This window comes from Pongo abelii, chromosome 17 (genome assembly GCF_028885655.2).
Source record: "Pongo abelii isolate AG06213 chromosome 17, NHGRI_mPonAbe1-v2.0_pri, whole genome shotgun sequence".
In the NCBI taxonomy this organism is placed as follows: domain Eukaryota; kingdom Metazoa; phylum Chordata; class Mammalia; order Primates; family Hominidae; genus Pongo; species Pongo abelii.
In genome coordinates, this window is record NC_072002.2 from 47,739,904 (window position 1) to 47,755,045 (window position 15,142).

Sequence of the window (15,142 nt, forward strand, 5' to 3'; positions counted from 1 at the left end):
GAACCCAGGAGATGGAGGTTGCAGTGAGCCAAGATCGCCCACTTGCACTCCAGCCTGGCAACAGAGCGAGACTCTGTCTCAAAAAAAAAAAAAAGAAAGAAAAAAAGAATTAGGGAGTGGATGGAGTGAGGGTAATATAACAGGGTTCCTAGGGTGAAAAAAGTAAAAAAAAAATAGTTCTCAGGACCCTTTCATGTGCAATTGTGTGCAGTAATGCTTTTAAATGAGAATAACGTGTGCAGTATTTTTCAATCAAGCTTTAAATTGTAAGCCTGGTTGAATGGAATCAGGAGAATTACAAAGTCTGTGCTTGAGACCATAGAATTAGTCTCAAAATCAAATAGATTAAAAGTTTAAAAGGAAAAAAACAAAACGAACAAGAGAAATATGATTTATAAAAGATCAGATTCTTGAGCATAACACTAAAACCACAAAATATTTTAGAGCTATGACTTCATAAATATATAAAGCTTCTCCGCATTATCACTCAAGTCAGGAAAAGATACTGCAAACGTGGATAACAAAGACTTTCTGGATTAATATATAAATAGTTAGAAAAATCAGTAACTAAAAATGAAATATCCAAACAGAAAAGATGAACTAACGACCTGGAACTGGCAACCCCTACACAAACTGAGAGAGAAAGAGAAGGAGAGAAGGAGACAGGGAGAGAGGGAGAAAAGGAGAGAAGGAGGGAGGGGGAGAGATAGAGAGAGAGAGAGAGAGCAAGCAAGGGACAAAAGTCAGTCTTCGGTAACCAATAACAAGATGAAACAAGTTTTGCAGAAGTTATAATAAAATAGAATAATCAAATGATCACATAGCAAAATGTAGTAGAGACATGCAAACTGCAAAAGAATGGCATATAAAGCAATAACATATTTATGTTGTGAATGTGTATATTAAATCCTATAAGGGATAGAAAATAATATATGATATAAATATTACACATTCGTCTTTGAGAAAGGAAAGCATGAAATAAAAAGAACCTCTTTTAATTCAGGGTAACTTTCTTAATGAAATAACAAATGTAAAGAAAAATCACTTTTATCTAGCAATTTTTTTAAATTAGATAACCATGTTGTAAATCACTTATCTTCAATGGTCATTACAGCTAGAGAACAGAGAGTATTTGCAACCCTGGGAACCAAAGAAAGAAGCTATTTCTTAACAAAAGTAACCTTAAACTTGAGATAGCATTACTGTTAAAGGTAGATTATATATGCTATTTCCAGCCGTTCTGTGTCAAAAGATAAATCCTTTCATGTGTAAAATTATATTCTCTTCCACCTAAAATGTAAACTTTGTTTTCAACGCAAGTTTAGTATGTATTTAGATAATTATGTGACATGATAAAAGCAAAGCTAAGAGATAATATTGGTTCAGAAACTGCATTTATATTAATCATTTCAGATATATCTGTACCTACAAAGAGTTATCTACAAAAAAAATAGTCTTTTGTTGTTCTAAAATCAGAAAATTGCCACAACAACTTTACTTGAGTAAAATAAGAGTAAGCCTCTGACAGCTTCTAAACCTAAATATAATAAAACTATTTGGAGCTTTATTCTTAGACATTATTTTTTGTCAATGTATAACTGTTCGTTAGCAATAAATATTATATGAAATGCACAATGAAACACTTTTGATGAAATAGTCTTTTATATCTTAACTACTCTGGATTATATTTTGGGATTGTGGTAGAAGTAACAATATGTGTTCATTGCACAATTTCCTCTTTCTCAGAAATAGGAAAACAATATTTGCCAGCCTCTCTTGAAGACAGTTTCAGGACCATGTAACTGGAATTCTGGCCAATGGAATGTAGAGTAGATCTTGACCTTAAAATCATTCCTTTTGCCTCTCCAGCGCTTTTCCTTTCCATGGAACCTTAGAAGCCATGTGTTCCAGATGGTAAAGCTACAGTGAAAGAAGCTGGATCCCTGCACCACTCCTTGAAGAGGACTCCATCAAGGAAAGCTGCCTTAACCACATCACTAACATCATCAAAGAAGAGATCTTTGTTTTGTTAAACCACTGTGATGTTGGACTTTTGCAAAACATAGTCTAACCTGTTCTAATAGAGGGCTGCACTATTAAGTTTGTTAACTAATCAAAATATTAGTCAGTAGCTTAAAATCACAATTGTTTAAAAATGAACATGAGCTCATCCCTGTAATCCCAGCACTTTGGGAGCCCCAGGCGGGCGGATCACGAGGTCAGGAGATCGAGACCATCCTGGCTAACACAGTGAAATCTCGTCTCTACTAAAAATACAAAAAATTAGCCGGGCGGGGTGGCGGGCGCCTGTAGTCCCAGCTATTCAGGAGGCTGAGGCAGGAGAATGGCGTGAACCTGGGAGGCGGAGCTTGCAGTGAGCCGAGATCGCGCCACTGCACTCCAGCCTGGGCAAGGGCGTGAGATTCCGTCTCAAAAAAAAAAAAAGAACATCAGCAACAATAATGGAAATGGCTCCGGTGATGATTCACTGTCCTCAAAACCAAAAGAATGAAGTCTACATAAGTGAAATACAAATGATTTTACTTTTTTTTTTTTTTTTTTTTACTTTTAACAGTGGAGTAGTAGAGCATGGGAAACTAACCATTCATATTATTTGGGACGTTTTCTTTGTTGAAAGCCAAGAAAACTTCCTGCATACTAAGACTCTTCACAACTTCCTTAGAATATCTGAATAATAGGCATTCTCAATTATAAACATAATAACAATTTTTTAAAAATTCAATAACATGATTTTTCACAGAAACAAGGTCATACTGGCTATTCACATCTGGTTATATGGATACCACCATCATACTTTTTGTTATTTTTACTTACTCTCTGTAGTGTTATTTAAGTCAATTTATACCAATTCACATTAGGATTATATATTTTCTGGTAGATATGAAAATAAATACATAGCTATTATAACACAAATTTTCATATACAACTTTAAACTAATCTTGTTACTGCAGGTGATATAAATACTCCTACTAGGAGCCACTCCATAATAAAGGATGGTAGGTTCCCAGGTAATCAAACTGCACCCTCCTCCACCCCAAATAGCACCATGTTTGTTAAAACATTATTTTATCAGCTAAAGATATTGAATTATTAATTGCATCTGTTCTCTCTATTCAGCCCTGCAGCTCGTCTACTCCCATTTTTATATCATAACAAGACTTTGTAGTTTTTTGTCTAAAGGTTTTTGGCCTGGAGAAAAGCTGAAGCAGTCTGAAATCTCTTTGATCTTAATTCATGGGATATCCTGGAGAGGAATGTAGGATCAGTGAGGTGGTGATGGAAGAGGTCTGTGAGCCCAACAAGGCTGTGGTAGCAGCAAAGGAGGTGACTAGATTTTGGAGACATGACTGCTGGGTGCACTGCAGGCTGCATCACAGGCATGACAGCTCCCAGCTGCACTCAGCTTCTTATGGGCCTGGGGGCCACATCAAGTCAGCAGTGATCTATGAGATCCATGAAAAGGCTGGTACGCTCAATGGAAGAGATGACACATGGCAGGAGGGTTTGGTTGGGTATGGGGAGGGGGATACAAGTGATAACAAGATTGACTGAGGGTACATTTGCTGCTAAACTAGTAGAAAGGCACCACAGAATTGGAATTTAGTTGCCTTAGAGAAAAATCTTAAGTGTGGTGTTCTTTACATACTCAGTTTCTGGGCTATGATCCATGCTTTCTATACCAGCAAAAGTATATTAGTAGAGCCTAAACATTTTTAGCAGAGTTTTTCTAAGCGAACTGTAAGTTTTGCTTAAAGATGGTAGTAATAGATTTCTCCAACACAATTTTTAATATAATTCTCTCATGCCTTCTCCATACACACACACACACACACACACACACACACACACACTAATTGAATACTCCTTGATGCACATACCAATACCCCGTGATGCTCTTCCTTCTAATTTTATACACTCCAGGTCCCTCTCAGTAGCAAAGAAACACATCTCTTTGAGAAACACATCTAGTAACTTATCTAAAGAAGGACTGAATCTCCCAATAAGGGAAAATTATCTTCATGCCGTTTCTACCTATGGATTATGTATGATGCTCTGTAAGATAAACGTCAGAAATATTTTTTTTAATTGCACGGCTTTGTCCATTAATTTAATTACTTTTTTAAAAGTATCAAGAAACAGCTGCCTTGAACTTTTTCAGATCCACTGTCTGTTAAGGACAGTAACTGTCTCAACTGTGTTGAGAACACAGTTACATTGATTAATGTGGTATTAAGCATATGAAATATGATCTTTTAGAGGTTTAATTATTGCCTTTGTAAGAGAGACTGATATTATCAACTATTCTGAGATTTTGTTTGAATTACAAAGAAATTACTCAGTGTTTGTTAACATTAGTTTAGAAATTTTAACACTCACCAAGTTCTGTTTATTCTTCTAAAGCATAACACTCCATTCTACTAGTCATTTTTATAAACCTTGTAGGGTTTAAAGTTTGGATAACGTGAGGGGAGTATTGAGTTTTCCCACAAAGGATACATCTAAAATTCTATTAAAAATTGTTACCTAGGGCTGATTTTTCTGCTTCTGCAAAAGGATATCCATGCATTGGCATGGCATCTCCAGAGTATATCCAATTTTTATTCATCCAGATTCCCTAAATGATCTTCCTCAAAATACAAACTACTGAATTAATACAAAGCATATGTTGCTAAATAAAAAAACTTCTAGTTCATATGAGCTACCAAATTAAAATTTAATAAAAATGGAAAGACTAACTCTCCCTTAATTACGACCTTGTCAAAAGGTCATGAGTTTTCTTTTCCTACTAGAGGCCTTCAAACACTAAATTGAAAACAGGTAATGCACTGTTGCCCTGCCCCCAACCCATCACCACTAGTCACTCAATGTTCCTCCACTTAACGATCTTTACCAGAGCCCGGTAAGCCATCTATAGGGAAGGAAAATATGAGACTGAAATGAATAAGAAAATAAAGAAGAATAGAGTGAAGTTTGAACAATGTGGTTTTATTTCCCCATAATTACAGCTTTAAGCTGTTAGTTGAGAAAATGTAATAAAACGCTAAGATTTCCTATTATGTTTCATTCTAAACAGTAAAGCGCCTTACTAGCTTCCCACTCCGTGACTGACCAATAATTCAATAGCAGATTTTTTGTGTGTGTGTGTGGAAAGATATTTTCTTATACGTTTCATAAAGAAAATAAAAATGGATATCACTCTGGATTTATCATTATGCCATAGGGGAAAAAGGAAGTAATGCTTTCACTAGTAATTCTATTATTGAAATATGTTTAAGTATAAATGTTTGGACTCTTTTAAATCACTATGACTAAGCAAAGATCTCAATAAAAGCAATATTTAATATTTTTCTAAAAATTTGTTAGTATTCAGTAAAGAAATCAAAATTCATCCAACAGTATAGCTTTTCAGAAGTACTAAATGAAGCTGGAAAATTAAGCTTTCCACTAATTTCCTATTTTTGTTAAATTCTTCATTAAGAGAAACAGGTTTTGTTGCTGCAAAACAAACCAAAGATATAAATAAATATAAATAAATAATAGCACCCACTAAGAAATCTGTGCTTAGTGAAATAACAGACAAATAAGAGTGCAAATGTGTAGCCATCTGGAGAATAAGAAAATCAAAAGTAATAAGCAGCATTGGGAATTTATTACAAAGAAATTACGCCAACAGCTTCTTACAGCAGTTTTCTATGGAAATGTTCAAATTAGTGGGTAAAGAAATACATTTTATACTATATATTTGGACCCTAATGATATCATTTTATACATGATTTCATGGCATAATATTTACTAAGTAATCTAAATTAGCTTGGCTATAAATGCTGTCATACTGATGCAAAATTTGCTATCACACCACAGACAGTCCCCAGGAATGACACAGTTTGATGGAACTGTCTAGAGCCACATGTTGTCACATGGGGCTGTCTGCGACATTGTGTTTCAGAGAAATTAATAAATCTGAAAGCAACTGAGATATCAGGAAGACACAAAATAGAAGGTAGAAAGGAAAGGAGATAATGAAAACTACATAGGTCAAAGAAACAAGCAAAAGTTCATCCTCACTGCACTTCAGGAGGGATGTATATTTCACATGGGGATGTGAAATGATTCTCATCATCATAAGATTCATTTTGACAATTCTAACTCTCATCTGCTACTTCAGAATCTAGATGTAGGAGGAGGAAGAGGGAAAAAATATTTAAAATGTTCTTTCCCGGTGTCTTCATCAATTTTCAAATTTTCCACTAATTTTCAATATTTCAGAAATCAAATTCCATTATCAGGTGACATTTTCCTGCTACATCTTCAAATGCGGAAATTGTTGTTTTGTTTATCTTTGAACCCACAGTACCTGGCAAATATTATGTGCTCAAAAATATTTCTTGAACAGAATTGTTGAACTATGAATGAGGGACTGTCTGCAGAATTTTAGTTTAAAGTGGTCATAATTATTGGAGCAGAAAAAAAAACAGCTTTAGTTTATTCCACTTTAGAGTTAATTATATTTTTAAAAAAGAGCAATTTTGGGGCATATTTTCTTAAAGCTATGCTGTTCTCTATCATAGCCACTAGCCATATTCAATTTAAAAAGTAAAAATACAGTTCCTTGGCTACATTAGCCACCTTCAACTACTCAATAGTCACATGTAGCTATAGGCTACTGCATCATAGCACAGTTCTATGATTGCAGAAAAGTCTTTTGGACAATGTTGTTTTAGATCATGTAAGCACCATATCCTCATTTCCCATGCATATTTTCTAAATTGTATGTTAATTTGTTCATTCAAAAAAGTATTCAATATATATTATATGCTTGGCACTGATGATGCCAGAATAAATGAGACCCTTTTCTAACTACTTAAAATCTTTTGTAGGAACATATCAGTCAACAGACAGTTACACTACAGAGAGAGAGAGGCAAGTGCTATGCCATGGAGGGCTTATTGGAGAAGACCATGATTAGAGGCAAAAAATGATCAAGAAGACTACTGAAGTGATCATAGTAAACATTATTTATAATAATAATATTTATTATTATAATACAATAATAATTAAGCTACAAGAAGTAGAAATGGAAAGGAGGAAAAAGAATCAAATGCTACTTAAGAGACAGAAACAGTGTGATCTGATGATAAATTAAATGCAGTAACAGAGAAAGAGGGATCTAGAATGACTCCCATATCTCTGGCATGAATGAATGAATAGCCTACACTGCCACTATCTGAAATCAGATCTACGTGAGGAAAACCAGGTGGGTAGAGGAGAGAGGACCACTGAAACTTCACATATGGGTGCTTTTTAATGACGATGGTATATGTGTGTCCAATATTCATGAGAAGGTTTGAGACTGGATACATAGTATTGGGAATTATTATTATAGAACTATAGTTGGATCGGATCACATAACAACAGCAATAAAGAAAAGGAATTTTGACATTAAAGTCAAGAATAATTAACATTAACAATTTCTAGAGAAATTGAAGGAAAAAAATGAATGGGGTCATAGAAAACAAGAGAAAGGAGTTTCAACCTGGAGTCAAGTTTCCAAAAAGCAACATTAAGACAAAGACTAGAAAAAATACAAACAGGTCCATTTCATCTAGCAGAAGGTCATGAATGACCTTAACACAAACATTTCCCATAAATGATAGGAGCAGAGTTTAGGTAACAAGATGTCCAGCACAGAAAGAATGAGGATGATGAAAGACATGCATAGACCACTCTTTCTAGGACTTGAGCAGATACGAGCTGGAAAGAGCTAGACATGAAGTGAGATATAGATGCAAAGGAGGATGCTATTTGTTTTCTGGTTTTAATGTGGAAAAGACTTGAACATTTATTGCTGTGTCCATGATCTATGCATCTAATAGGTTCATCTTAGCCGGTTCGGATTGATTGCAGTTTATCTCCAGAGCTACTGACCCTTGGCCAATGCTGTAAAATGTATTAACTAAAGATAAATGATGTTTTGTAACCATGGATCCATGAATTGTTTCAAAGCAAGATGTATCAGCCTGCCAGCACTGTTTAGTAATAATAATTGAATTTATAATTGCACCTAATTTCAGTGGAGCCTGGGGGAGGAAGACATTCAAAGTAAAGGCTGGTGACATAGCTAGAATATGTCTATATGAAACGCTTATTATAAGAGATCTCCACTGTGAGCAGATTTGGGTCTGCTGCTACAGAAGTGCTTCACATGCACACCAGTAATTGTTACAGTCTGGTATAGGCTAAGAGCACCTGCATGACCCAGAGGTGGGAGAACAAAGAAACCTGTGCCTGGGATCTCTAGGTCCTTTTTCATGCATATTTTTCTTGTGTTGTTTCTGTGTTATGCTATATCCTTTGCCCGTTATAAAGTTGTTCTGGGAGTACAAACCGAGCAAATGGAGTCCGTAAGCAATGGAACACTTAAGATGATTAAAGTGTAATTACCTCTGACTAATATAATTTCTCTAGCAAAAATGCTTAGTTTTTTCAGCCTCTCAAAGAATTTGTCGCAAGTGTAATTTTTAGACTCAACAGTTACAATTTATGAGGATAGTTTTTACCTCAAGGAAAACAAATTTAAATAATAAAGTCCCATTTACACAAAGAAAATTTTTAAAGAAACAAAAATAATTGTCTAGTTTGTCCATTAAACAACTTACCATCAGTACAGGGATGTTCAAATAACTAATTTCCATGCACACTATAACTTGTTGGTTGTATTCTTTTACTGTCTGTTCAACCATATTGTCGCCCCTCCACCTTTGCTATTTTATTTAACATGCCCAGGTATCTCATCCAGTTCATTGGTTTGTGGTTAAATCCAAAGGTTTTCCAGGATCTAAGGGCAGGTTGAATCCCTTCGGTTCATATGATAGGTCTTCCAATTACCTCTGTTCACACACACATTCAGTAAGTACCCAGAAAGGGAGGCCAGATGGTAATGTTCATAGATATAAACTAATATAAAATAGACATATCATGATTAAAGTAGTATAATCAAATGCCAAAGAACATAGCTTTTCAATCAGTTAGATGTAGAATTCAGTTCCTCATGGGCCCTGTTACCAGCTGGCTATCTGACCTTGGGAAGGGTAGTTAATGTATTTGAGCTTCAGCCTTTTGCTGTGGAAAATGATAAAAATAACAATACTTCACAGTGTTATTGTGAGGGTTTAAATAAGATAATGTGTACAGAATATTTAGTCCAGTCACCAGCATATAATAACCACTTAATACATGGTAATAATTTAAATTCAGTGAACTAGAGTTCATTAACAAATTACATGTCCATAAATACAATGTGTGCAAATATCAGTTTTCTAATATGAGGGTAAGTTTAAATTTACCTAACTGAATTTTTATGAACATTGACTGAATATATAAAGGGACTATGGCCAGACCACATATGAAAATAAAACTCTAATCCACACATCTGCATCAACCAGTCCAGAAAGCCAAACCATAACTTCCACAGTGATCAGCCTGGAACAGTCAGGACTTTGTTGATGACTGCCAGCTTTCCTAATTATTGCCCCTGGTTCCAACTCAAGACTAAGCAGAGAAAGCCAAATAAGATCCTCAGACCAGTCACATAAAATATCCTGCTTCTAGTTAGCCCTCCTTCAGTATCCCCATGTCAACAACCTCCAGTCAAAACATACCTGAAGCTTTATAGCTTCCCCACTCCCCTGTCTGCCAATGCAAGTGATAGTAGCTCCCCACTCCCCTGTCTGCCAATGCAAGTGATAGTAGCTCCCCACTCCCCTGTCTCGGTCCAATGCAAGTGATAGTAGCTCACTCCCTTCCTCTAGCAAGATCTGAATAAATAGCCTCGGCTTGTTCTAATGTGAGTGGTCTTCTTCTATTTCAGCAGCATTATAAATGAAGTTAAAAGTTCAACATCGATTTTAAAATGCCATATACGGCATACACACACACATAGCAAACACACACACACACAGAGTTTGTGTTATTGTGCAGAAAACAGACATGAAGTTACTATGGCCATTAGAGCTCACACACATGCAACCATCTGCTTGTAGATGTACTAATTTTCCACCAGGTATATAACCCAGATGCTTATAAAATAATCAGTCCAATTCTCTCCCTATATCATTACCTCAATACAAATTCTTCATCTACTTTAAATATTCCAGTTGCTTAATCTTTCTGCTTTTCCCTGCTCATTCACCACACATCATCTTCCTTTCCATGTTGTCTGTACTCTGCAGTCTAGCATTTTAGAAGCCAATATTCTCATTAATCTCATTAATCTTCAGTCCCATAAGCCTAGATAAACTCTGAGTAGAGAAATATGGAATTTTCCCCCAGAAATTATCTTTCCTAGAGGGCTCCATTTTTGTGTGTAATTGTTTTCCCACTCCATCCACATAGTCTGACACTGCTGCCAATCGTAGTAACCTTATCTCCAACATAAATGCTCTTGGGACAGGCAAATTGAACCAACTGAGGTCAAAGAGGAATCCATCGAGTGTTTCTAGATTTTCTTTTTAGGTGCAAGTTTGCGAATGTATGAGTCCAGTGCTCTTGGAAATCATGGTTCTAGACTGGTGGAATAAGCCAGTGTGAGAATGAAGTTCACATTCTAAAGATAAAAGAAAGAAGAATATATGCAATTATCCCATTCACTGCTATGGAATATAGAACAGGAAGAAAAATTCTGAGGATGTGGTAACAAATTAGTTGAGTCTAAGGTTGTGTTGAATCTGAGGTGGGAGCAGGAGAGAGAAGTCTGGGTTGTGGATAAAAGCTCTGGCAGCAACCCCAACCCATCCAGGGATAGTGGGTAGACTAACAATCAAACTCATATTTTCGATAGTTCTGGAAATTAGCCAGATATAGTTTATAATAAAACTTTATGACTACAACAATAAAGTGAGAAGTATTATATATTCAAGATAGAAATACACTAGTTTCTTACGAATGTCTAAATAACAATTGAACATAAACAGCTGAAAATCCTCTGGATTCTTGGATTTGTCTTACAACTAGTCATGTCTCTGAGTTCTTAAACTTGGTAAGTGGTGTTCTAAAACCTATTACTAGAGCAGGACCAAGAAACAATATTTTGAGGGTAGGAGGGAGATGTCAAGAATGCTGTATTTGGGTCAAGATGCCGAGAGCAATCAATACACAACAGATTATCCAATGATAAATAGGAGTGATAAGCTACCAAGTCAATTCACAAATATTTGTTGAGCAGTGGATGAATGTCAAGAAAACAATAATAGAAAATGCTTTGAATTGGCAATCGGGAGATTCTTATATTCCTGAGTTTGAAGATTGTTGGATCTGACTTTTGTCAAATCACAAATCAGCTCTGAATATCACTTTTCTCACCTGTAAAGGGGAGGTGTTGGAGTGGATCATCTTATTTGGGGTGCTTTAGAGCAAGCAAGTATAAAATTCTCAGCCTCTCCGCCAGGAAGTTGTTCAGTATTTGATTTGATTGAGCAGACACTTGAAAAATTAAATATCAAGAAACGAAATCAATAACAGTTCAAAGGAATAATACATGAGCCACCACAAGGCGGCCTTATAAGCAAAATAAAAGTTGAAATAATTATTTTAAAGGAATAAGACGCTAGAGACACAGTTACAGACAAGATGAAGTTCCTCTAGGCGGCCAGCGGAGGGAGACTCTGCTTCCCTTTCCCCGGCAGTGGGGACTAGGGGACTGGGGGACTGGGGGACTGGGGGACTGGGGGACTGGGGGACTGGGGGACTGGGGGACTGGGGGACTGGGGAATGGGGTTGGGGGATTGGGGAACTGGAGGACAGGGGAACAGGGGGCAAAAGGACTGGGGGACTGGGGAATTATGGGACTGGGGATTTGGGGAATTGTTTTCAAACGCGCGGGGCAAGGACTCCCCGCCGCCTCCGGAAGGGGTGAAGAACTAGGCGACTCTAACTCCCGCAGGGCAGCCGGGGAATCGCATTTGGTTCTCCCGCGGGAGTCGCGCAGGCGGGCGGCCAAGGGGAGTGGGCGCCACCCGGCAGCGCCCTGGGCTGAGGCGCAAGCGCCCCCGACTCACCGGCTCCGCGCGTCTCCCCGCGCGTCTCCTGGACCCGCGCCTGCCCACCCCTCCGGCTCTGCTGCGGTCGAGGCCCCAAGTCGGTTATCCCGTGTCCAGGCAACCGCGGGGGCGGCGGCGGCGGCGTGAGGAGCGGGCGGCTGCTGCTCCCGGGCCCCCTGGTTCGAGCCCTTGGCCCCAGACTCCCCGCGTTTCGGCGCCCGATCAGCGCTCCAAGACGCCCCCGCTCCGCCTTCTCCCAGTGCCTTTCCCTTTCTGTTGTAACAGATTTGCCAACTCAACTCCTTTCCCTCTTTACCGGAGAGGGAAGGAGTGGAGACAAATCAACGCCCCTTCGTACAACGGTGAGGTTAGAACGTGAGGGGATCACAGACTTTGTCCACCTTCGGGAGGACCGCAGGACCTCTTTCTTTCTTGCTACTTGGGACGATACAACCAGGACTCCATGCGATAACCCCATGTGGTTTGGTTGTGACTTCAGTATTGAGAAACCTCAACAAACTGTTAAGGAGGAAAGGAGAGCTTTTCCTAGTGTCTGAAAGTGGGGAAAATGACTAATTCAAGACTAATTCAAGCCATTTCTCTAAGGGTCTGTTTCTTTCAAAAACAAATTTTTGAAGCATTGATCCTTCTGACAAAATACTAAGTGGCAGGCCGGGTGTGGTGGCACACCCCTGTGCCAGGCGTGTCCTGTCCCAGGACTTTGGGAGGCCGAGGCAGGAGGATCGCTTGAGCCCAGTGGTTAGAGGCTGCAGTGAACTGGGATCGTGCCACTGCACTCCAGCCTGGGCGACAGATCAATAAATACATAAATCAGTGGCACAAAATGTATTACCTACATTTTGTTTCTTCATCTGTGAATATACACTGTGAACTGAAATAGGCTTCAGAGGAGAGTCGTGTCTTACACTATTCTCACCGTCTTCTTGAATGAAAACAAACACTGGACTGTAAACTGAAGACAGTTAAAAAAAAAACAGGATCAGAATAAAGATTCGCATTCTCATCCAGAGAAATCATTTTTCCAGGCAACACTGAGTACAGGCAATTGCCTGCCAAGGTTAAATCAGCAAAGTCTCTTACTTTAAGAGGCAATTTAATTAGTAATCCTTTCTAAGAGGGGAAAACCAGCAAGTCCGTACCTGGAATGTGATCCTTTCAGCCAAAGATGAAAAAAAGGAAGCAATAACTAGCAAACTGGTGGAAGGTCTTAATCTTAAATTAATATATGCAGAAGCAGAGCTCTTTTTGTAATTAAAAAATAGATTCAAGAATGCACTCCACTTTCCCATCTCCCTCCATTAATTATTAAACTTTGGCTTGTTCTCAATACAATGTTAAATTATAAACCAAATGAATCATTTGCATGCCAGTAAATATGTATTCATGAGGGTTCACAATATCTAAATGTGCATATTTAAACAATAGCTAGATTTTTTCTCATAAAATAAAACTTTACCTACTAGAAATCTCATTATTGACAAGTTTCTCTTAATTAGAACTCACTGATAACTGCTAAACCCCTGTTGTGGCAGGCAGAATTCTAAAATGGACCCCCATGACCCTACCCCTTGTTATACACACCTGCATAATCCTCAGGACTTTAAATATGGTGGATTTCATTTTCCTGATTAGTTTGTTACATGACACAATTGACTTGAAAAAGGGAGATTATCCAGGATGGGTTGGCCTTGATTGGGTAAACCCTCAAAAGGGACTGACATCTTCCTGGAGTCGGAGGTTTGAAGCATCAGAGGGATTTATCAAAGGGATATTCTCTATTGTCAGCTTTGAAGATTGACAAGACCCTATGGCAAGGAAGGCAGGCAGCCTCTAGCAGCCGACAATGATCCCAGGTGACAGCGAGCAAGGCAATGGGGACCTCAGTCCTACAACTGCAAGAAACTGAATTCTACAAATAATCTGGATGTGCTTGGAAGAGAATACTGAACTCAAAATGAAAATATGTCCTGGCTGGGCACGGTGGCTCATGCCTGTAATCCCAGCACTTTGGGAGTCCAAGGCAGGCAAATAAGTTGAGGCCAGGAGTTCAAGACCAGCCTGGCCAACATGGTGAATCCCCGTCCCTACCAAAAATACAAAAAAATTAGCCAGGTACGGTGGCACGCACCTGTGTTCCCAGCTACTCAGGAGGCTGAGGTGGGAGGATTGCTTGAGCTTGGGAGGCAGGCATGGCAGTGAGTCAAGATTGTGCCACTGCACTCTAGCCTGAGCACAGAGCAAGACCCCATCTTAAAAAAAAAAAAAAAAAAAAAAGGAGATTATGGATTATGTCCTGCCATCACCTTGATTTCAGCCTCATGAGACCCTGAGCAGACAACCCAGGCAACCTCACTTGGGCTTCTTACTTAGAGAACCGTGAGGCTAATAAATGGACACTGTTTTAAACTGCTAGACTTACAGTAATTTGTTACACAGCCAAAGAAAGCTAATACACATATTAACTTATTTCACATAAACAAAAGTGGGTATTTTGAAATTAAAAAATGTAGGAGTATCTCAGTAAACCCAGTGCAGAATTGCGGCTGAAACTCAAATAGAACAGAAATCAGACACTGCAAAGTTAAATCAATACCAGACTTATCATCATAAACAAGAACCTAGTAGTGATGGGTTTTAGGACATGCTACCCTAAATTTTTTTAAGCTGAAGAAATTTTAGAAAATTGCAGAAGCAGGAAAGTCACTCTGACCTTCCTCTCCATCTCTCTCCCTGGAAGGTCATAAAACCTAAAAAGGATTTTCTGACCTTCCCCAGGCTCAGGTCATAAGACCCTCATGTCGGAGGTGCCCTCATATACCTGGAGGAAAGGAGCATCCTTATTCCTTATTGCTGAAGACACAGGGACACAGAGAAGAATCCAACCAAACAGGTCTTGTTAAGTTTCCCCCAGTTTATTACCATTAGCTCATACCCTTTCTGTGTGTAATATTTTTCCACAACTATTCACTTTTCATCAAACCTACTAGAAAAATCACTCAGGTTTAACTGTTTCTTTGGATATTCATTTGCTTATGAAGACTCCAGGGTCATGTAAAACTTTGGTG

At 38.3% G+C, this 15,142-nt stretch overlaps 1 protein-coding gene across 5 annotated transcripts in view; it reads right to left on the bottom strand.

The window, feature by feature from the left end:
- Nucleotides 1-14,698, bottom strand: part of CCDC178 (coiled-coil domain containing 178) — a 516,828-nt gene extending 502,130 nt beyond the window's left edge. Inside the window, exons 1-2 of one of the 5 annotated variants that reach the window (XM_054537776.2) lie at nucleotides 12,075-14,672; nucleotides 11,380-11,499 (exon numbers count right to left, since the gene is read on the bottom strand). The gene's annotated coding sequence lies outside the window, so the exon portion shown is untranslated. Of the gene's footprint in view, nucleotides 1-11,379; nucleotides 11,500-12,074 lie in introns of all 5 variants that reach the window. The other 4 variants (XM_054537781.2, XM_054537780.2, XM_054537783.2 and 1 more) reach the window with 4 other exon arrangements.
- Between the last annotated feature and the right edge of the window lie 444 nt (nucleotides 14,699-15,142).